This window comes from Dendrobates tinctorius, unplaced genomic scaffold, assembly GCF_039654945.1.
Source record: "Dendrobates tinctorius isolate UK_male_01 unplaced genomic scaffold, ASM3965494v1 ptg000083l, whole genome shotgun sequence".
Taxonomy (NCBI): domain Eukaryota; kingdom Metazoa; phylum Chordata; class Amphibia; order Anura; family Dendrobatidae; genus Dendrobates; species Dendrobates tinctorius.
In genome coordinates this window covers 35,465,417-35,487,874 of record NW_027361751.1, presented here as the reverse complement: position 1 = coordinate 35,487,874, position 22,458 = coordinate 35,465,417, and the positions used below count along the sequence as shown (strand labels likewise).

At 45.9% G+C, this 22,458-nt stretch overlaps 1 protein-coding gene across 2 annotated transcripts in view; it reads right to left on the bottom strand.

Moving 5' to 3' along the window:
- Nucleotides 1–22,458, bottom strand: part of LOC141097196 (ras-related protein Rab-3C) — a 314,211-nt gene that overhangs the window by 87,268 nt on the left and 204,485 nt on the right. The window lies entirely within an intron of this gene.

Sequence of the window (22,458 nt, the reverse complement as noted above, 5' to 3'; positions counted from 1 at the left end):
GAAATAAGTATATGATAACAGAGAAAAACAGAACTTAATGTTCGGTGAAGAAACCTTTATTTGCAATTACAGAGGTCAGATGCTTCCTTCCTTGACCAAGTTTGCACACTCTGCAGCAGGGATTCTGGCCCACTCCTCCATACAGATCTTCTCCAGATCTTTCAGGTTTTGGAGCTGTCGCTCGACAACATTGAGCTTCAGCTCACTCCAAATTCTATTGGGTTCAGGTCTGGAGACAGGCTAGGCCACTCCAAGACCTTGAAATGCTTTATAGAGCCACTCCTTAGTTGCCCTGGCTGTGTGTTTCGGGTCATTGTCATGCTGGAAGATCCAGCCATGACCCATTTTCAAAGCTCTTCCTGAGGGAGCGAAGTTGTTGGCCAAAATCTCGGGATACATGAACCCATCCATCCTCCCTTCAATATGGTGCAGTCATCCTGTCACCTTTGCAGAATAGCACTTCTAAAATATGATATATCCCCACCATGCTTCATGGTTGGGATGGTGTTCTTAATAATAATAACAATCTTTATTTTTTCTTTTCTTTATTTTTATTTTCTTTGGGTTGTAATCATCATTCTCCTTCCTCCAAACATGGCGACTGGAGTTGATACCAAAAAGTTCAATTTTGGTCTCATCTGACCACATGTCCTTCTCCTATGCCTCCTCCGGATCATCCAGATGGTCATTGGTGAACTTAAAATACACCTGGAAATGTGCTGGCGTGAGCAGGAGGACCTTGCATGCCATGCAGGATTTTAATCGATGATGGTGTAGTGTGTTACTAACGGTAATATTTGAGACTGTGGTCCCAGCTCTCTTCAGGTCATTGACCATGTCCTCCCGTGTAGTTCTGGGCTAATTCCTGACCTTTCCCCACCAGTAGAGATCTTGCATGGAGACCCAGTCCAATGAAGATTGACAGTAATCTTGTGTTTCTTCCATTTTCTAATTATTGGCCAACAGTTGTTGCCCTCTCACCAAGCTGCTTGCCGATTGTCCTGTAGCCTTTCCCAGTCTTTTGCAGGTCTATAACTTTGTCCTTGGTATCCTTAGGCTATATTCGCCCAAAGGGTTTTTCTTGTGGGGTTTTTTTGCAGGCAAAACTCGTTGACTTGGCAGTAAGAAACTTGCTTAATAAAAACAGGTTTTGCTTAGTTTTTGCTGCATTTTTGCTGTGTTATTGGTGTTTTTTCCTGCATTTTTTGTCAGGGTGCATTTGTCTCTTGTGCATGCTGATAAAGTTTAGTGCATAAAAAAACTGATACTTGCGTTTTTTTCAGCGTTTTTTTTTTTGCCCCACCTATTGCTTTCAATGGGCAGTAATTCAAATACTTATTTTCCCCACTGTAGGTGTTAACGTTGCTCAGTCTATCTGCACACCGTTCAGTAGAAGCCGTAGTATTGGGTATTGCAACACTGTCCTAGTCACTTCATCGGGACAAGGAATAGGTGGTAAGGAATAGGTATCGCTGTATACTGATGCACCACGTGTATTGGCGCAGAGAGGGGGACTCTGAATTTCAATACTTGATGACTTGACATAGGGATTTTCTGTATATGCAAGAGAAGGAGGGGTTATATATTTGATTGATTGCCTGAAGACAAATATCATGTTTGGTACTGCTGTAAGACAGTAGAAATAACCAATAGGGAAGCCCTAGGGAAATAAAGGTGGGAAGGACACGTTTACCATGTAGACGCGCATGATTAGTGTGAATATGCCAAAGTATCAGGATGTCCTTATGTGTGATGTAGGGTTCATACGCTAATATAATACTAATAATTGTCTCCTGCTAAATCCAAATTACACAGAGATATGCGCTGATACAAGTCTAACTAAACCATCTATGATGCCATCAATGGGACCAATGAAAAGAACAAAGATGGACAACTAGCATGGCAGCCACTATTGCTTGACTATAGCAAATTAGGATAGGATAAGCCTAGTGTGAAGGCAAGAGCATAAGATAAACCTACCTTAAATATAATACTGGGACACACATAAATAAACTGCATTCAGGGGAAATGGTCCATCAGCTACATGTAAGTCTAATGATTGAATAATTTTTTATAACTGTTGGCTAAAACGATTCTTAGGACTTTGGTTCAGCCGCCACGTAGGTAGTTTTTGGCAGCCAGAAAAAACTGCCTGCTACTGACCAGCATCTCAGGTGCCTCTTCTGATCACGTTACAGAGTGACGCACATAATGTTGTAGGGGTTTACTACTCATAGGATGTGTCGGATGGCATGCGGACGGTGGCCGGTAATAGGAAGTTTTTGTACCATACTAATAGTATCCAGAAATAGGGCTTAGACAGCCCTTTCTGGATAAAATTTTTTATTGCTGAACCTTGTGTCGCTGCAAGCCCCAGAAAATTCATAGTCGTGTGCTGACTAGTCAGGCATATGTAAATGAATGAAATTAATTTTCACACCTCCCCCCCATAATTTGCCCACCCCTTTGTGCTGGTGTCAGTGATTCAGTCAGAATGCCGTATTACTCGCCCGAGGATCGCATTGCAATCCTCAGACTGCCCATCTGCTCTCCTGACCTGAGTGTGACAGCAGGTACTTCTATGCAGCTGCCACGCTCAGGTCAGGAGAGCAGACAGCCAGTCCAAGGATTGTGATCAGTAGTACCCTTTCTCAGTAATTGTGTCATCCAGGAGGGCTAACCTCTTCTTCCTGAGGCAGGCAGCAAACACTGCAGTAAAGGATGAAGCGTCTTACGTGTTCCTCTTTGGACCAAACTAGATGTCTAGGGTGGCACACCTTTTGGCATGTGTCACTCACCCCTACTTACTAGAGTTCTATCTAGGCCTCTTATTTGCTTCTGCTTACAGCTGTCTGCAAACCATTCTACTGTCCAGCCTAAAACAAATATACTTTTTACTCATCCATTTGAGTGGGCAGACATGGTAATAATAACAGAATGAGCAGCTGTGTGAAATACTGAGTCATGGGGAGTGTGGAGTTAACTCTTTATTCTCTACATCCATCACTGATGCTACTCAGTTTCATGCTGTCTGAACGTGTTAAATAGATTGCCCGCTACTTTTAGGATAGGTCATCAATGTATGATCGGTTGGGGTCTGACAGCTGGCACCCACCCCGGCCAATCAGCTGTTACCGATGTTAGCGGCCGCTGGCCGGAAGTACTCACTTGAAGCGCTGGCCGTCTTCCAAGGATAGGTCATCAATGTGAAAGCAGTGTACAACCTCTTTAAATCAGGGGCATATCATCTACAAATATATTGATGTACACAACATCAATTCCTTGTATCACAAGCGACAATTGATTGGATCTGTCGTACAATTGTCATAGCAGAATTATAAACACACTGTATAGTATAAAACATTGCATTAAAGATAACAACAAATGTTAATATCAACATCAACAGGTCGCAATGGGGGATTCACATAGCAACAGTCTGATATTTGCAAGAGGATGGTGAAACCAAGTTTAACCCTCTTACAATCTAGAGTCATAAATTAAATTTACGCAAAGATCCCTACATTCTCTATAGGTATTATATGTTCATACATTTCATATAGTACAATAATTGTGAACAAATGGAAACCTTTACTGTATATAATAGAGACTGTATATATTCATGCCATATGTCACTATATCATGATTCTGCTCCATATTACGCTAACATTCAGAAATGCGTGAGATCTATTCATTCAGCTGACACTGCTCTACCATTGTTGTATTGTGTGAGTATCTTCATCTTTTGTATGCTACCTGTCAATCAAACAAATGGCTCATAGAGATTAAAGGCACCGATGTGACATTTACACAGAAGCGGGTATGAGAACATGAACAAACACAAAGCTCGAGAGCTATTCAGCCTTATATTGAGCTGTCTTTGAGTTTATTCACACCCATTCTGCGCTCATACCTACATAGAGGTTTATTCATGTATTTTAGGACCTATGACAATGTGCTGATGTCTTGAAATGATCTGCTGAATACAATGTTAAACGGGTGCCCTGGTTATGTGTAAAAAAGATAATGTTGAATTGTAAAATCTCAGGAGGCAAAAGATGAAGCTGTAACACACCAATATGATTTGAAGACAAGACTTCATGAGAGCAAATATGAAGGGTTCACAGCAAGGTGCAAACCATTTATCAGCGTTAAAAATAGAAAGGACACATTCGATTTGACAAAAAAAATCTAAAGAAGCCAGCTCAGTTCTGGAAAATCATTCTTTGGACATATGAAAACTAAGATCAGCTTGTGCCAGAACGATGGGAAGAAAGAGGTACGGAGGAGGCTTGGAACGGCTCATGATCCAAAACACTCCACACCCTCTGTAAAACATGGTGGAGGCACTGTGACGGCATAGGCATGCATGACTTCCAATGCTGGTGGGTCACTAGTGTATATTAATGATATGACTGAAGACAGAAGCAACCGGATGAATTCTGAAGTGGGAGACACTTTCTGCTCAGATTCAACCAAATGAAGCAAGGTTGATTGGACGAGTATAAACAGTACAGATGGACAATGAGCCAAATCATACTGAGAAAGCAACCCCGGAGTTAAGGCAAAGAAGTGGAATATTCTGCAATCACCAAGTCAATCACCAGATCTCATCCCCATCGAGCAGCATTTCACATATATAAGAGAAAACTTAAGGCAGAAACACCCACAAACAAGCAACAACAGAAGTCAGCTGCAGTAAAGGCAGGAAAGCATCACAAAGGAAGAAACCCGGTGTTTGATCACATCTATGATTTCCACACTTCAGGCAGTCATTGCCTGTAGAGGATTCTCTACAAAGTATTAAAAATGTTTTTTTCATTCATGGTAAAGATGATTGGTTCAATTACTTTGGGGCCCCTGAAATCAGGAGACTTTGTAGAAAAATAGTTGCAATTCCTCAATGTTTTACAGGCTATTTTTCAACCTCTTTAATTAACCCTGAAAGTCTACACTTCAATTGTCTCTCAGTTGTTTCATTTTAAATCCAAAATACTGACATGCAGTAAAATGAAAAGATTATGGACGATTTTATTACAATGTAGAAATATATCAAGGAACAGTACAGAGATCTTTCTAATGATCTTTTTACATCTAGGTCTTCAACGATGATAAGGCATCTTCTCCGTCTAGAGAAAAGAAGGTTTAATCATCATCACAGATGGTGATTCTTTACTGTAAGAGCAGTGAAATTATGGAACTCTCCGTCACATGATGTTGTAATGGTTGATTCACTCAACAAGTTCAAGGAGGGCCTGGATTTCTTTCCTGGCAAATATAATATTACAAGTTATGGCAATATATTGTCTGATAGGACACTGATCCAGGGAGCTCGTCTAAATGGCATATGTGGAGTCGGGTAGGGTCAAATAGCAGCTGCCTTATGGGGTATTTGCTTTTCTCTGGATAAACATGTTCAGTTATAGGTTAAACTCAATGGACTTGTGTCTTCTTTCAACTGTAATATTATGCAACTATGAATAATACAACAAAAGAACAAAGATCCAGCAGAAGATAAAGCCTATCACTTACTCACTGTTATTGTTCATTGTCTATGGTTGATAATATATTTATGTGTGCAATGATAAAAAACAAATGATAGATGGTAGGCTCTCAGAATAATTTTCTCTTGCAGGTCCAAGGAACCCTAGAGGGACGATGAAGCCCAGACCAGCTGATAAAAACTAATAAAGCAGAACTAAAAATTCTAAAAAAGAGTATATATCAGTAGTAATTATATATATATATATATATATATATATATATATATATATATATATTGTAGGGATTCGACTCGCTCAGGTGCAGCGGGAGACAATCATGAGGCAGGTTCTTCCCAAAGTTCATGAGGTTTATTTGCTCCATAAACCATAAATCAGCCTATCACCAAAATAGCCTCTAGCTTAGGCACAAAAGAACATAAACGTCCGTGGCTTCAGACTCGGACCGAGAGTCTCAGCACATGCTGGGAGGTGTAGTCCTCCCCATATACAACTAATATACCCAGCTCAGGGCAATGTCCAGAGCAGCGCTCTATCTGCAGCCGCAGACCCAGGAAGGCTTCTCCTTCCTTAGCATACAGGCCCCTCTCTGTAGTGTCCCACCTGGACACAGGGAAGTCTGTCCACACTCTCACAGACTCCCTCACACTCTCTCTCACATGTGCCAAACACCTCAATTACATAGCCCTGTAACCACACCCACAGGTGATCACATGACTATGACATCACTAAAGGTTGTATAGACACACACAGGTTTCCCTGACACAGTGTAACAGAAAGATCAGCAGTACCTCTGCTGATCAATACACCCTGGAGCCTGCATCCCAAGGCCACCCACCTTGAGACCCATAATGGTCATTTAGGACCCTGCTCCTGTTACCACACTGAATGTGCCTGTACACCCGTCCTGGGACACCCACACAGCGCCCCCTAGCTGACATAGTGGTAACTACACCACATACCTCCCCCCTCTGTTCAAACTTGTGGGGTTGAACACATGACATCACCCAGGGATCTTGAGACCGGGCACTCATGTCACCTTGCCCTACCAATCGAGAGGACCGTCTCCATCTGTTTCGGCAGTGATACTGCATCATATTTACGTTAGGCCTCCCCCGCCCCCAGCGGTCAGTATCTCGGCCTTGGGCTTTGGCCTTCCCGTCAAAGTCCGTCAGGGTGACCAGGCACTCTTTAGTCTCCATCTGTCTGCAGTGCGCTCCATCACCCGACCTTTCTCTCACTAGCTGACTCTCCCGGTTCATACGGTCATGAGTCCCACGTCCAGTTGGGCTAACTGGCTGGTATGAGTCTGACCCTCTGTCGCTACGTCCACCACCGGGTCTCGTGCCTATGCTACTAAGATTAGAACTGCCACTTGCGGACTCTCGACGTTCTTGTCTTCGACTACCTGTCCTTTCATTCTTTGGAGGATCCCTTCGGGTCTTTACAACTTGGGTTGGAGGTGGACGCCACCTGACGTTCTGTATCTGCTTATTCATCTGCAGCCGATCCTGTCTTAGCTGCTCAATCTCCTTCAGGTACGCTACCCGATATTCCAGGAGCAAGCGAAGCTTCCCAATGCTTTCCACCGAACCAACCACAATGACAGGAACCATGTCATCTTCAATAACGACTTGGATTTCACCAGCAGGTGGGATCCTCACTCTCTTCACACAGGATCGATTCACCATCTCCTGCATCACCTTTCCAAGTCTGCCAACGACTTTCCCCACCAGATTTCTGGGTACCGGAATTATGTCTTCCACAAAGCCCAGCCGACTTTGTGCTTCCCTTGCAAGCTCCAGACGTCGAGCGGCTTTCCTATTATGCTCCACGAGCATCTGTTTCGTGCGGAGACATTGTAGGTGCATCTCCTTCAGGATAGCCACCCTTCTCTCTGTGTCTTCCGTTTCTGCCAGTATCACCAACTGGTCTGTTTCTGGTGCCCAGCTCACACTATAGGCCTTTACTGCCTTTTTAAAGGTCTCATGCACACCTTCGCTGGCACACGCTTCTCGCACGTCTTCGGGTACCTCCATCACGCACTTGAAGGTCATGGACTTGCTCTCATCCTGGACAGATGGCTCTGGGTTCCCCACGGACACTTCCCTCAAGGTATCTGCCAAGACCGGGTGACTGTCTTGTGCAGCTCTTGGCTCACCATCTTCCTGAGATTTACAGTCTTCAGGACCCTTTTCCAAGATGGGCTTTGGCAGTTCTGCCTTGCTATCAGTCGGGCACGGCCGCTGTACGTCTTCGCCCATCCACTTCTTCTGCAGAAGACCTTTTACTACTCCACTGAGTTCTTGCAGAACTTTATCTCGCTCCTCTGCCAGGTAGCGATGCTGATCCTCTCTCCTGAGAATCTCCTGTTGATGCTTCTCTTGGGCCTCTCTGAGCACCTCCATATCTTCCAACAGGGTCTTGTTCATGGTTTTACATGCTGACAGGTGACCTCTGAGCTCAGAGACTTCCTTCTCCAGCTCATCCACTCTGTGCTCAGCTGCTTGCCTTAGGACTCTTTCCCGTTCGACATGTTCTGTTACAGTCTCCTTTATCAGCTGTATCTCACGATCCTGCTCTCTTTTGTCCATCACGTGTCTCACTACTACCTCTTTAATTATATCGTTAAAGGGTACCACTGGGTCAGTAACCCCAGTCGAGTGAACCCTCCAGTTACCGTCCAGCACCAATGTGTCTAGTCCAGTCGTCTCATCTCCCAGCCCACCATCTGTCTTATCACGAGACGTCAGGTCCGTCAGTTGGGCAGATGTACTTCTTCCTCTGGTCAGTTCTACCTCTGACCTGTCCATGTCAGGAGCCGTCACTGTCTCAGTGTCCGCTGGCCCCACAGTCGAAGCATCTCCATCATCCGACCAAATGTCATCAAACAAAAAAAAGTCCCGGCCCCTCTCCCAGGCATAGACTAAGTCCCGTGGTATCCCGCTACCTTGGCACTCACCACCTTTGGTCCCCTCAAACACTACTGTGTCTACTGCGTAGTTCACCGTGACCCCGTGTTTACAGTGAACCCTGACGTTTTTCTCAGTCAGAGAGAAAACGAGAGGCGTTCCTGTCAGAGTCACCTGACTCTCTGAGTCCAGCCGACCAAAGGCTCCTTCCCGGTGCAGCATCACTGTACACATCTGTGGCCCGTCATTACTACCCGGAAAGGATATTCCACATTCTGAAAAAGACCTGCACATACACTGCGGTACTCCAGACATACCTACTGAGACACCCAGTGCTGTCACTTCTTCACACTTGGCCCCTTTCTGGACCACTACCCCGCTTTGGGTTGCCACCCCAATTTTGGTCACCGCCCCCTTTTGGAACTCCACCCCTTTTTGGGTTACCACTCCAATTTGGGTCACCGCCCCCTTTTGGGACTCCACCCCTTTTTGGGTTACCACTCCAATTTGGGTCACCCCCCCCTTTTTGGACTCCACCCCTTTTTGGGTTACCACTCCCTTTTGGGTCACCGCCCCCTTTTGGGTTACCACTCCCTTTTGGGATTTCCCCATGTCCGTCCTGCAGAACCTCTTAGGCCACAGTTCACACCACACAGTTTGTCTCTCACGATACCAGACAAGTCCTTGCTGGCACCACCACAGCTCCTGCTGTCACTGATCACCGGCACCTCCGGCTGCTGTTCACACACATACACAGCGGCTGGTGTCACTGCAGCTCCTGCTGCGCCATCTTCGTGGACCCGCCGATCCACCGGAAGCCGCTTGTCACCTTCGTAACCCCGCCGGGTTACTGGAAGCCGCTTGTCACCCTCAAAGATAAAAAAAGCCACAAAAGTGCGCCCATAGGGCCTTACCAGTGCAGGTATAATGGGTTATGCAGCAATAATACAGGGTACTCACCCTTAATAGTTGTGTAAAGCCACAACTACTGTATCCGCTTAGTAACATGCCATAAAGCTGCAGCAGGATGGCGTAGACAGACAGCGTCTGCTACCAATGCTCCCAGGGCAGATCCCTTAAAGAAAACACCAGGTCCTTGTGCTGCGAGACCTTCGTGACCCCACTGAGCCACAGCAAGCACCTTCAGGTTTTGCAGAGGAAAAGAAAAAAAAAAAAAAAACACATGCACAGTCTCTCACATGTCCTGTCCATGCACTATTCAGGACGTACCGTCTCCGCCTGAGACCGTGCACCACACAGGGCGCACCGGGTGCTATTCAGGGAGCAGCCCTCCTCCCAGGGTCTCCCAACACACCGGCCTCACCAGGTCCAAGGTCATAGCACGTGTTCCAGGGATCCGATTCCTCTCCCAGAACCTCCCAACACTGACCCTCCAGGACCTTGCTCACTGACCCCTCCAGGAACACAGTCTCTCACTGACCCTGGTCAGTGCAACACAGACTCCTGTCTGTTACCTGTGTCGGCCACACAGGTTCCTGGACGCCTCTTCTCCTCCAGAGGTATCCCACAAATTTTAATACAGTCACTTTCTCTGACCTCGGTCAGTATTACTCACGGTTGTCAGATCATCTGCTCTCCTGGCTCAGAATCGCCAGCGCTGCCACACGTGCTTCTGGGAGTCGCTGCCCGCATTCTCCACCAATTGTAGGGATTCGACTCGCTCAGGTGCAGCGGGAGACAATCATGAGGCAGGTTCTTCCCAAAGTTCATGAGGTTTATTTGCTCCATAAACCATAAATCAGTCTATCACCAAAATAGCCTCTAGCTTAGGCACAAAAGAACATAAACGTCCGTGGCTTCAGACTCGGACCGAGAGTCTCAGCACATGCTGGGAGGTGTAGTCCTCCCCATATACAACTAATATACCCAGCTCAGGGCAATGTCCAGAGCAGCGCTCTATCTGCAGCCGCAGACCCAGGAAGGCTTCTCCTTCCTTAGCATACAGGCCCCTCTCTGTAGTGTCCCACCTGGACACAGGGAAGTCTGTCCACACTCTCACAGACTCCCTCACACTCTCTCTCACATGTGCCAAACACCTCAATTACATAGCCCTGTAACCACACCCACAGGTGATCACATGGCTATGACATCACTAAAGGTTGTATAGACACACACAGGTTTCCCTGACACAGTGTAACAGAAAGATCAGCAGTACCTCTGCTGATCAATACACCCTGGAGCCTGCATCCCAAGGCCACCCACCTTGAGACCCATAATGGTCATTTAGGACCCTGCTCCTGTTACCACACTGAATGTGCCTGTACACCCGTCCTGGGACACCCACACAGCGCCCCCTAGCTGACATAGTGGTAACTACACCACAATATATATATATATATATATATATATATATATATATATATATACACACACACACACACAGTGCCTTGCAAAAGTATTCGGCCCCCTGGAACTTTTCAACCTTTTCCCACATATCATGCTTCAAACATAAAGATACCAAATGTAAATTTTTGGTGAAGAATCAACAACAAGTGGGACACAATTGTGCAGTTGAACGAAATTTATTGGTTATTTTAAATTTTTGTGGAAATGCAAAAACTGAAAAGTGGGGCGTGCAATATTATTCGTCCCCTTTAACTTAATACTTTGTTGCGCCACCTTTCGCTGCAATTACAGCTGCAAGTCGCCTGGGGTATGTCTCTATCAGTTTTGTACATCGGGAGACTAAAATTCTTGTCCATTCTTCCTTGGCAAACAGCTCGAGCTCAGTGAGGTTTGATGGAGATCGTTTGTGAACAGCAGTTTTCAGCTTTTTCCACAGATTCTCGATTGGATTCAGGTCTGGACTTTGACTTGGCCATTCTAACACCTGGATACGTTTATTTGTGAACCATTCCAGTGTAGATTTTGCTTTATGTTTGGGATCATTGTCTTGTTGGAAGACAAATCTCCATCCCAGTCTAAGGTCTTTTGCAGACTCCAACAGGTTTTCTTCAAGAATGGTCCTGTATTTGGCTCCATCCATCTTCCCATCAATTTTAACCATCTTCCCTGTCACTTCTGAAGAAAAGCAGGCCAAAACCATGATGCTTTCACCACCATGTTTGACAGTGGGGATGGTGTGTTCAGGGTGATGAGCTGTGTTGCCTTTATGCCAAACATATAAATTTTGATTTTGGTTTCATCTGACCAGAGCACCTTCTTCCACATGTTTGGTGTGTCTCCAGGTGGCTTGTTGCAAACATTAAACAACACTTTTTATGGATATCTTTGAGAAATGGCTTTCCTCTTGCCACTCTTCCATAAAGACCAGATTTGTGCAGTGTACGACTGATTGTTGTCCTGTGGACAGACTGTCCCACCTCAGCTGTAGATCTCTGTGGTTCACCCAGAGTGATCATGGGCCTCCTGGCTGCATCTCTGATCAGTCTTCTTCTTGCTTGAGATGAAAGTTTAGAGGGACGGCCGGGTCTTGGTTAGATTTGCAGTGGTATGATACTCCTTCCATTTCAATATGATCACTTGCACAGTGCTCCTTGGGATGTTTAAAGCTTTGGAAATCATTTTGTATCCAAATCATACTGTAAACTTCTCCACAACAGTATCATGGACCTGCCTGTTGTGTTCCTTGGTCTTCATGATGCTCTCTGTGCTTCAAACAGAACCCTGAGACTATCACAGAGCAGGTGCATTTATACAGAGACTTGATTACACACAGGTGGATTATATTTATCATCATTAGTCATTTAGGACAACATTGGATCAGTCAGAGATCCACAATGAACTGCTGCAGTGAGTTTGCTGAAGTGAAAGTAAAGGGGCCGAATAGTTTTGCACGCCCCACTTTTCAGTTTTTGAATTTCCACAAAAATTTAAAATAACCAATACATTTCTTTCAACTTCACAATTGTGTCCCACTTTTTGTTGATTCTTCACCAAAAATTTACATTTGGTATCTTTATGTTTGAAGCAGGATATGTGGGAAAAGGTTGAAAAGTTCCAGGGGGCCGAATACTTTCGCAAGGCACTGTATATATACACAGACTATAGGTTATAGATAAATGACCTGCCACATCCCGACAAAAATCTAAAACGTACAATCATAAAAAGAGAGACAGAAAGAAATAAAGAGAAATAGGGGAATGTAAGAAACTCTCCGGGTAATTGGCCGCGGGAAGCTGATGGAGAAAGTAGTTATTTTGGTGGACAGTGTGAATTATTTTCCGTGTGATTACAGACGTTGAGGTGATGGCGGGGGGCTTTCGGGATCATTATGATGCTCACACCAGTCTTCACAAGCTGCGCACTTGCTATTTATAGGGATATCTGACACTTGTTAGCTATGTCAGTAGAGCAGTCACTTCACAGAGTTGCTGCTTGAGGACAGATATACTTTTTTTTTACATATATGCACTAAGGGTAAGGAAAAAGTAATATTGCATCTATGACATGCTAATAAGTATATTTACTTATGTAAAAGGTTTGCCATCTTTCCGATCTTTAGTCACGCCTATTCCGTGGTTTCCCATTTCCCCACTTGTCTCTATATCCTGATCATCGCATAACATAGGAAATTATCCCTCAGCCAATCACAAGCTACAGCCGTGATCCACCACAGCCAGTGATTGGCTACAGCTGGTAATATGACCCAGCAAAAGACAGTAGAGACTGGTGGGGACGAAACAGCTCCAGAATGGGAATGGTTGGGGATTATTGAGATGAGTATCAGCATTTTTAATACAATTATGACAAATATATATTTTAATGTGCAAAGTAGACCATCATTTTAGTCATTAACATTCCCTCTTACTCTGTCATCACAAAATGGCTCGGCGCACCCTTGAAGGGGCCAAGCAGTTCCTTGCACCCTTCCACAAACTTCTTGTGCATCCATCTCTGACCTCCTTTTCCTGATTGACAGGGAGGCAGAAATTGGTGGAAAACTAATAGAAGTAGGTGGGAAGGGGCACTGATCTGTTCAGCCACACCAAGGGTGCACCGAGCGCCTGTGCTTGAATAGAACAGTCATTTCATGACGGCAAACTCCTCTAAAGAAACAGAAACGATCTAATAGAAATATAAGTTTTAAAAAATATGAAATTACTGAGTAACTTTACATTTTGAATCATTTTAAAATAACACAAAAATATAAAGTGTAGAAGATTTTTCTATTAGTAAAAGGAAAACAAAAAGCTTTTGTTCCCTTTTTTTTCAAATAAAGAAATAAATGCCTCTGGCTGAACTGATTGCGATCTTCGGGCTTTGTGGCTTTATGGCTTTGTGGCTTTATCTACAGTATGAGGAAAAGAAAATTAAGGTGTGGGGGGGTGAACTAACAACAACGAGGCACAGAACTGTCATAAGGAACCAGGATATATAGTCCTAATAGGGAACTACCGGAAGCCGAAATGGCTGCTTCCATGGTAATATAAATCTAACAAAGATCAAAGAAATGGCAGTGGTCAGGAGATTAAGGACACAATACTTATCACTGAGAGAGGTAAAAATGAACTGAAAAATATGACCTTGGAATCAAATGGAAGTTTAGTGCTGGGTAAAAGTGACATTTTCCAAGAATACAGTATATAAAATGTAAATATTGCATTTGGGACCTGCGCCGATATCCAGAACAGGGGGCCCTGAACCCTTTTATGCCTGGTGACGTGGCCCTGGACACTGTATCCAGGTACACAAACAATACAAAGTCTGTTGCAGATTTACTTCTCTCTCTACATTCAGTTCTAGAGGAGAACTGGAAGCAAGCTACCAACTACTCCTGTGATTCTGATACAGATGAGTGGCCACTGTTGTCTCCACAGGAAGGGCAAAGTCTAGGGAAATGCTAAGGATTTGGGTGGACTACCCTATTAATCAGCAGAGCCTACCTGTACTCTCAGTTCTACAACTGATCTAAGACTGACGTCATCCATAATCAGAAAATTGTATCTACGTCTCCAAGACTTCTTTCGTGCTGCACCTGTGTTCTTGAATGCACTACCCTGGAAGATCCGATTAATACCTAGCCCTCACACTTTTTAAGCATGCTTTAAAAACACAGCTTTTTAGACAGACCTATTGTCATGATCCAGGACGGGATTTCGCTTTGACCCGTCCTGGTTAGACTATGGGTTAATTGTGCTGCCTCTCTCTGGCAGAAGGAGGCTATTTAGTGCTCACTGGACCTGGGTCCGGTGTCAGTTATACTCCTGCCCTCGGCTGAGTTAAGTGAACTCTTGTATACGTGTGCCTTGTGCCTGATACCTTGCTTGCTTGTTCGGTTGTGATCTGGTTCTGTCCCTGTTACGAGTTCTGCCTGACCCTCTTGTACTGCGCTACCTCTCGTGTATGACACTCTGCTTGTGACCCGACTTCTCTCTGCTTGTCCCCTTGGTACCACATCGCCCTCTTGTGTATGACCTTTGGCTTTGTCTGACTACCCGTCTGTTTGTCCCTCCTGTACCTCATTTGCCCGTACTGCTGTGACCTCTGTTTTGCCTGACTCTGAGTTGTTGTATGGTGTCCTGTCCTATCTGAAAACAGGACGCTAAGCCCTGCCCCCTTGCAGTCACATGACCATAGGTCCCGTGCCAGATTATTCATTTTCAGTGTCCGCAGGTCCTATGCCTCTTTACCTTCCAGTGCTGACTGGACCCTGACACTATTAGCCTGAAGCATGCATGGTCACCTCTGCTGCCCTTCTCCACAGGTATCTTTTAGCACTGCTTCTGTACTCAGGACACACGCACTGGCTCTATGAGCAAGTGCAGTGCGGTGTCTATGACATTATAACTGACCCATACCATTTTTTTTTTCTCTGCTCCCATTCACCTGTGTGTGTGATGGATCCTATGCACACTCTTTCTGAACAGGTTAAGCATCTGACGCAGATGTCTCAGAAACTCTTTGGAGAACAAAGAGTCCTGGCTCAGTCTCAGCAGCTAATCGCCGACACTGTGCAGGGGGTTCTTTCATTGAGGGCTCGGGATGTTACATTAATTTCCCCTGAGTCTCCAGTGAAGTTACCAGATACCTTTTCTGGAGATAAAAATGACTTCAGAGTTTTCAAGGAGGGCTGTAAGCTTTTTTTTCCCTTACGACCACACTCTTCTGGGGATGAAAGTCAGAGAGTGGGGGTCATTATGTCTCTGTTAAGGGGAGCCCCCCCAAGCTTGGGCTTTCTCCCTTCCTACCACGGCCCCAGAGCGTATGACTGTGGATGCATTTTTTGAGGCCCTGGGGCATATTTATGATGAGCCTGATCGGGTGCGTATGGCTGAGGACATGCTGATGAATGTGTGCCAGGGGAAGCACTCAGCCGAGTGGTTTTGCTCAGAGTTCAGATGCTGGGCTGCTGAGGTCTGCTGGAACGACGCCGCCCTCCGGGGGTTGTTCCGTAGAGGCCTGTGTGAGCATCTGAAAGACGCCTTGGCTCTCCACCCCCCACCTTATGCCCTGGAGGAAGCTATGACACAGGCTGTCCGAATGGATCGCAGGTTACGGGCAAGGGGAGTGATACAAACCGAGACATCATTATTCTCCCAAGGAAGGGGAGCCAGTTCTTCATTGAAAATCACGGAGATGGGAACCATCAACCTTAAGGAGGAAGAAAGGAGACAACGGCACGTGAGAAAATGCTGTGTTCACAGTGGCGAGTCTGGACATTGGAAAAAGGATTGCCCCTCCCGGCCACTAACCAACAAACGACTGAGCCCGGGTGATTATCGTGGAGGTCACCCAGGCTCTCAGGTACCCTTTTCTGCATTTTCTAAAATGTCATTTCAAGTGGAACTTTGTTGTGGGAGTGTCTCCACATCCACTTCTGCCTTCGTGGATTTCGGTTCATCATTGAACTTTATTGACTCTGACTTGGTGGCCAGGTGTAAGTTAGGGACAGTTAGGTTGGAGACTCCGATTCACCTTGTTGCTATTGACAAAACACCACTGGTTAAGAATGAATTGTGTTTTGTACTGAAGAGTTTCTCCTTAAAGTGAGTTCCTTACACCAGGAACGTATTTCATGTTTTGTAATGAACAACCTGCCTGCGGGACTGGTGTTGGGGTTCCCCTGGTTACATCTGCATAATCCTGTGATTAATTGGGAATCTCGGGATATTGTTAAATGGGGTCCCTATTGCTCTGAGAAATGTCTTGTTTCTGTGTCTGTGTCGTCCGTGGGTCTAGAAGGCATTCCGGAGTGCCTGATAGATTATACAGACGTTTTCTCCAAAAAAGAGGCTGAGGTTTTACCACCACACCGCCCATTTGATTGTGCCATTGACCTGGTTCCAGGTGCTAAATTGCCCAAAGCCCGCCTGTATAACCTCTCGGGTCCGGAACAGGCTGCGATGAAGGAATATATTTCCGAGAGCCTCCGTAAGGGACATATTCGTCCTTCTGTTTCTCCTGTGGCGGCAGGGTTCTATTTTGTAAAAAAAAAAGACGGTGGCTTGCGCCCATGCCTCGATTTTCATGAGTTAAATAAAATAACTGTGAGGAATACTTATCCCCTTCCACTTATTCCCGATTTATACAATCAGTTGTCCGGAGCTAAGTGGTTTTCGAAATTAGATCTACGGGGAGCGCATAACCTTATCCGAGTCCGGGACGGAGATGAGTGGAAGACCGCTTTTCTCACTACTGAAGGGTTGTTTGAAAATGTGGTCATGCCCTTCGGCCTGACCAACGCTCCAGCGGTCTTCCAAAATTTCATAAATCATGTGTTCTCCGATTTGATTGGACGTTTTATGGTGGTGTATTTGGATGACATTTTAATCTACTCGCCTGATAAACAGGCTCACATTGGTCATGTTCAGGCAGTTCTCCAAAGGCTCAGGGAGAACTGTCTGTTTGCTAAACTTGAAAAATGTTTATTTTTTGTTCAGGAACTGTCCTTTCTGGGGTTCATCGTGTCTGCTGAAGGGTATCGCATGGATCCTAATAAGGTGCAGGCCATTCTCGAGTGGGTTCAACCGTGTGATTTGAAGGGTCTGCAACGTTTCCTAGGGTTCGCTAATTATTATCGGAAATTTATAAGGGGGTTCTCACAGACATGACTCAAAAGGGGGCCAATATCAAGAATTGGTCAACTGCAGCGGTAGCGGCATTTCAGTTTTTGAAAAAATGTTTCATGTCGGCCCCGGTTCTTATTCAACCGGACCCCTCTGAACCATTTATTGTTGAGGTAGATGCCTCAGAGGTGGGGGTGGGGGTGGTATTGTCCCAGGGACCCGCCACTTTGACCAATTTAAGACCTTGCGCCTTTTTCTCAAAGAAGTTCTCCCCTGCGGAGAGAAACTATGATGTGGGGAATCGGGAACTTCTGGCCGTAAAATTGGCTTTTGCAGAATGGAGGCATTTTTTGGAGGGGGCTGTTCATCCTATAACGGTAATCACGGACCACAAAAACCTAGCTTACATTGAGTCAGCTAAAAGGTTGACTCCCAGACAGGCTAGATGGTCACTTTTTTTTTCCCGATTCAACTTCTCGATCACTTTTCGACCAGGATCCAAGAATATCAGAGCGGATGCGTTGTCACGCAGTCTAGATCCGGTGTCCCCCCCGGAACCTCCATCCTCCATTCTTCAGCCTGGGGTGGTGGTGGCAGAGGTTTCTAATGTGTTGGAACGGGAGATTCGAGAAGCCCAGGCTCTTGCACCTCCAGCTAAGCCGGTGGATAAACTTTTTGTGCCAGCTCAGTTTCGTCTCAAGGTCCTCCAGGATCCAAGAATATCAGAGTGGATGCGTTGTCACGCAGTCTAGATCCGGTGTCCCCTCCGGAACCTCCATCCTCCATTCTTCAGCCTGGGGTGGTGGTGGCAGAGGTTTCTAATGTGTTGGAACGGGAGTTTCGAGAAGCCCAGGCTCTTGCACCTCCAGCTAAGCCGGTGGATAAACTTTTTGTGCCAGCTCAGTTTCGTCTCAAGGTCCTCCAGGAGTTCCATGACTCAGTTCTGGGTGGACATCCAGGGATCTCAGCGACCCGGAAGGCCATTGCTAGAATATTCTGGTGGTCTTCTTTAGCCTCTGATGTTGGGGAGTATGTGTCTGCGTGTGAGGTTTGTGCCCGTGCAAAAACTCCCCATAACCGGCCGGCCGGGGAATTGGTACCACTGCCAATTCCTGAGAGACCATGTACTCATCTGTCCATGGATTTCATCACCAACCTTCCCCCTTCCAAGGGTAATACCGTGGTCTGGGTCGTAGTGGACAGGTTTAGTAAGCAGGCACATTTTGTACCTTTGGCAGCTCTACCTAATGCGGAAACATTGTCCAGATTGTTTGTGGAGCATGTGGTGCGGTTGCATGGGGTACCCCTGAATATGGTGTCTGATAGGGGAGTGCAATTTGTGTCCAAATTTTGGAGAGCTTTTTGTAGGAGGTTGGGTATTGGTCTGTCCTTTTCATCTGCCTACCATCCAGAGACTAATGGGCAGACTGAGCGGACCAATCAGTCTCTGGAGCAAATTCTGCGTTGTTTACCTCAGCCCGACAGGATGATTGGTGTTCTGTGTTACCATTGGCTGAGTTTCTATTTAACAACTGCACTAACCAGTCTACGGGTACATCTCCGTTTTTTTGCAATTATGGGTTTCATCCTCATTTTGGAGAATTTTCCCGCTTGAATTCTGGGTGTCCTGGGGCGGATGAGACGATCCAGCAGTTGGGGGAGGTATGGCGGGAGGTCCAGAATAACATTACGAAGGCCCAGGACAAATTTAAATTTTTTGCGGACAAAAAACGATCCGTGGGTCCAGTGTTTCAGGTCGGAGATAAGGTATGGTTATCCACCAAAAATATAAGGCTCAAGGTCCCCTCTGCGAAGCTTGGACCCAAGTTTATAGGTCCCTATGTAATTACCGAAGCAGTTAACCCGGTGGCTTTTTGGTTGAGTCTTCCGCCATCTCTAAGGATCCCTAATGTTTTCCATAAGGCCCTTTTGAAACCTGTGAGGTCCGGTGGGGAGGGATCATCATCTTCCCCGACACCGGTTTTGGTAGATGGGCAGGCTGAGTACGAGGTGGAACGAATTGTCGACTCCAGGTTGGTCCGTCGCGCCCTTCAGTATCTGATACATTGGAAGGGCTACGGTCCTGAGGAACGCTCGTGGGTTCCTGCTCGATCAGTTCATGCGGATCGGTTGATCCGAGCCTTTCACGCCAAGTACCCTGAGAGACCTGGGGGTCCGGTGGCCCCCCATTGAGAGGAGGGTACTGTCATGATCCAGGATGGGATTTCGCTTTGACCCGTCCTGGTTAGACTATGGGTTAATTGTGCTGCCTCTCTCTGGCAGAAGGAGGCTATTTAGTGCTCACTGGACCTGGGTCCGGTGTCAGTTATACTCCTGCCCTCGGCTGAGTTAAGTGACCTCTTGTATACGTGTACCTTGTGCCTGATATCTTGCTTGCTTGTTCGGTTGTGATCTGGTTCTGTCCCTGTTACGAGTTCTGCCTGACCCTCTTGTACTGCGCTACCTCTCGTGTATGACACTCTGCTTGTGACCCGACTTCTTTCTGCTTGTCCCCTTGGTACCACGTCGCCCTCTTGTGTATGACCTTTGGCTTTGTCTGACTACCCGTCTGTTTGTCCCTCCTGTACCTCGTTTGCCCGTACTGCTGTGACCTCTGTTTTGCCTGACTCTGAGTTGTTGTATGGTGTCCTGTCCTATCTGAAAACAGGACGCTAAGCCCCGCCCCCTTGCAGTCACATGACCATAGGTCCCGTGCCAGATTATTCATTTTCAGTGTCCGCAGGTCCTATGCCTCTTTACCTTCCAGCGCTGACTGGACCCTGACACTATTAGCCTGAAGCACGCATGGTCACCTCTGCTGCCCTTCTCCACAGGTATCTTTTAGCACTGCTTCTGTACTCAGGACACGCACACTGGCTCTATGAGCAAGTGCAGTGCGGTGTCTCTGACACCTATCACCTCACTGCACTAGTCTAACTCTCTCCTGTTCCCTATTCTAATTTTTACTCAGAATCTGGTCCCTGCTGCTCATCTTTCTGCACATTTTCCGTGCACCCAATAGAATTTTTTAACTGCACTTAGGCAGATACTGGCTGGTGACCGGATCAGGCAGCTGTATACCATAACCCCCCCATTTATTATAATGATGACTGGACTGTACTTGACAAGCACATTCTACCTATTGTGCCCCCCTACATTCTTATAGATTGTAAGCTTGCGAGCAGGACCCTCACTGAAATTAGTGAACTAAGTGCTACCTTTGTAAAGGCCCTGTCACACTAAGCGAGATCGCTGCTGAGTCACAAGTATTGTGACGTAATAGCGATCTCACCAACGATATCGCTGTGTGTGACACGGATCAGCGACCAGCCCCCCTGCCGGGTATCGCTGATCGTGCCCGAAAGGTCTAGACATTTTTTTGGTCGCTCATGTCCCGCAGCGTAGCATGCATTGTCACGTTTGACACCTAGCCCAACGACCTCGTTAGTGACTCAGAAGCGAGACAAAGGCGTGGATTTGTGTTCCCGTTTCCACGCCTCCCTCTGCTCCGATTGGTGGTCGCTACAGCGTCCTGATTGGCGGGCTTGCTTTTAAAAGAAGGTAACATAATAGCGCTTCAGTTCTTTGTTCCTGACCCGGGTGTGTCCTAGTTCAGATCCTGTTTGCGTTCAACGGCTGCGACTCCACATTGTCTCATCTGCTTTTTCATCTGTATTCAACAGTGCTTCTATAGCCTGTGTTTATGGTAGGTATATTTTTTGGGGTCTCAACAGCGTTTCCACTTTTTTCAGGATTTTTTAACTCTTTTAAAATTTGTGCTACAGTAGCTCTGGGGGGAGGGTGTTTTTTTTTTTTCTTTGTGAACAAAGGGTCTTGCATGAGCAGCCATTTTAGGGTGTATGAAGTGAACACACCCAGCACCCTGTATTTTTTTGTAAATTTTTTTTTGGTTTGCGTGGTTTACTTTTTACAATGTTCCATGCATGTTCATAGTATGGTAATCTTTTTTTTTTCTTTACAGATGTCTTACAATAGTGAGGAGTTCGTTCGGGAGATGATTGAGCTGTATCGGTCTCTGCCATGTCTTTGGAAAATCAAGTACGCCGACTACAGTAATAGGATCAAAAAAAGGGAGGCTTATGAGAAAATGATTTCCCTGTTCAAGCGTCATAACCCGAGCGAGAAGGTTGACGAAACTCTTGTTCGTAAAAAAATACAGTCTCTCCGCACCGTTTACAAGAAGGAGCTGAACAAGGTGGAGAAGTCGAGGAAGTCGGGTGCCGGCACAGATGAGGTGTCCGTGCCGTCGCTGTGGTACTACGACTTACTCGGCTTCACCCGTGACCAGGAACTTCCGAGGAAGACAGTGTCTTCGATGCGGCCGAATGTGGAACCAGGTCTGGCTGCCGAGACCATAACACCAAACCTTTAAATAAACAGGCTGCCTCCGTCCCGGTACATAAACCGCTCCAATACGGCACAGGACACATGACTCTCTGATGGATGGGGGTGGTCACAGCTTTTATTTATTTTATTCTTACATGTAACTATTCTCTTAAAACTGTAAAGCTTGTATCAAATCCAGAATCAGAAACGTTATGCACCACCTCTTTTTGGAGGGCAAGTTCATATTCAGCTCCATACTCTCCAAATCGATAAAATTCACTGCAGCTGTGACTTAGTTCATTTCTCTAAAACATAGAAAAACTCTTTTAATGCAGCAACATCTTAAAGGGAACCTGTCACATCCCCCATGCCCTCCAATCCAGCAGCACTGTGGGCATGATAACATAATCAACATGAGCATCGCCAGCTCATTCAAATCTGCGCACGCGCACCGCTCATTCCGGCACTGTGCCTCCGAAGCCGGGTGTACGCTTCCTGGCTTCAGATGCGTGAACTGCGCATGTTCAGAAGTTCAGAAGATGAGTTCCGATCATGCGCAGTGCGCATCTCTGAAGCTGGGAAGTGTACACTCAGCTTCAGAGATGCAGTGATGTTGACAGATTTGTCAAAGCCCTCATTAGTTTAGCAAAAGTGGAAGTTATAATGCTTTTTTAAAGAATTTAACTGATTTATTCTACACGGTGGGTTACG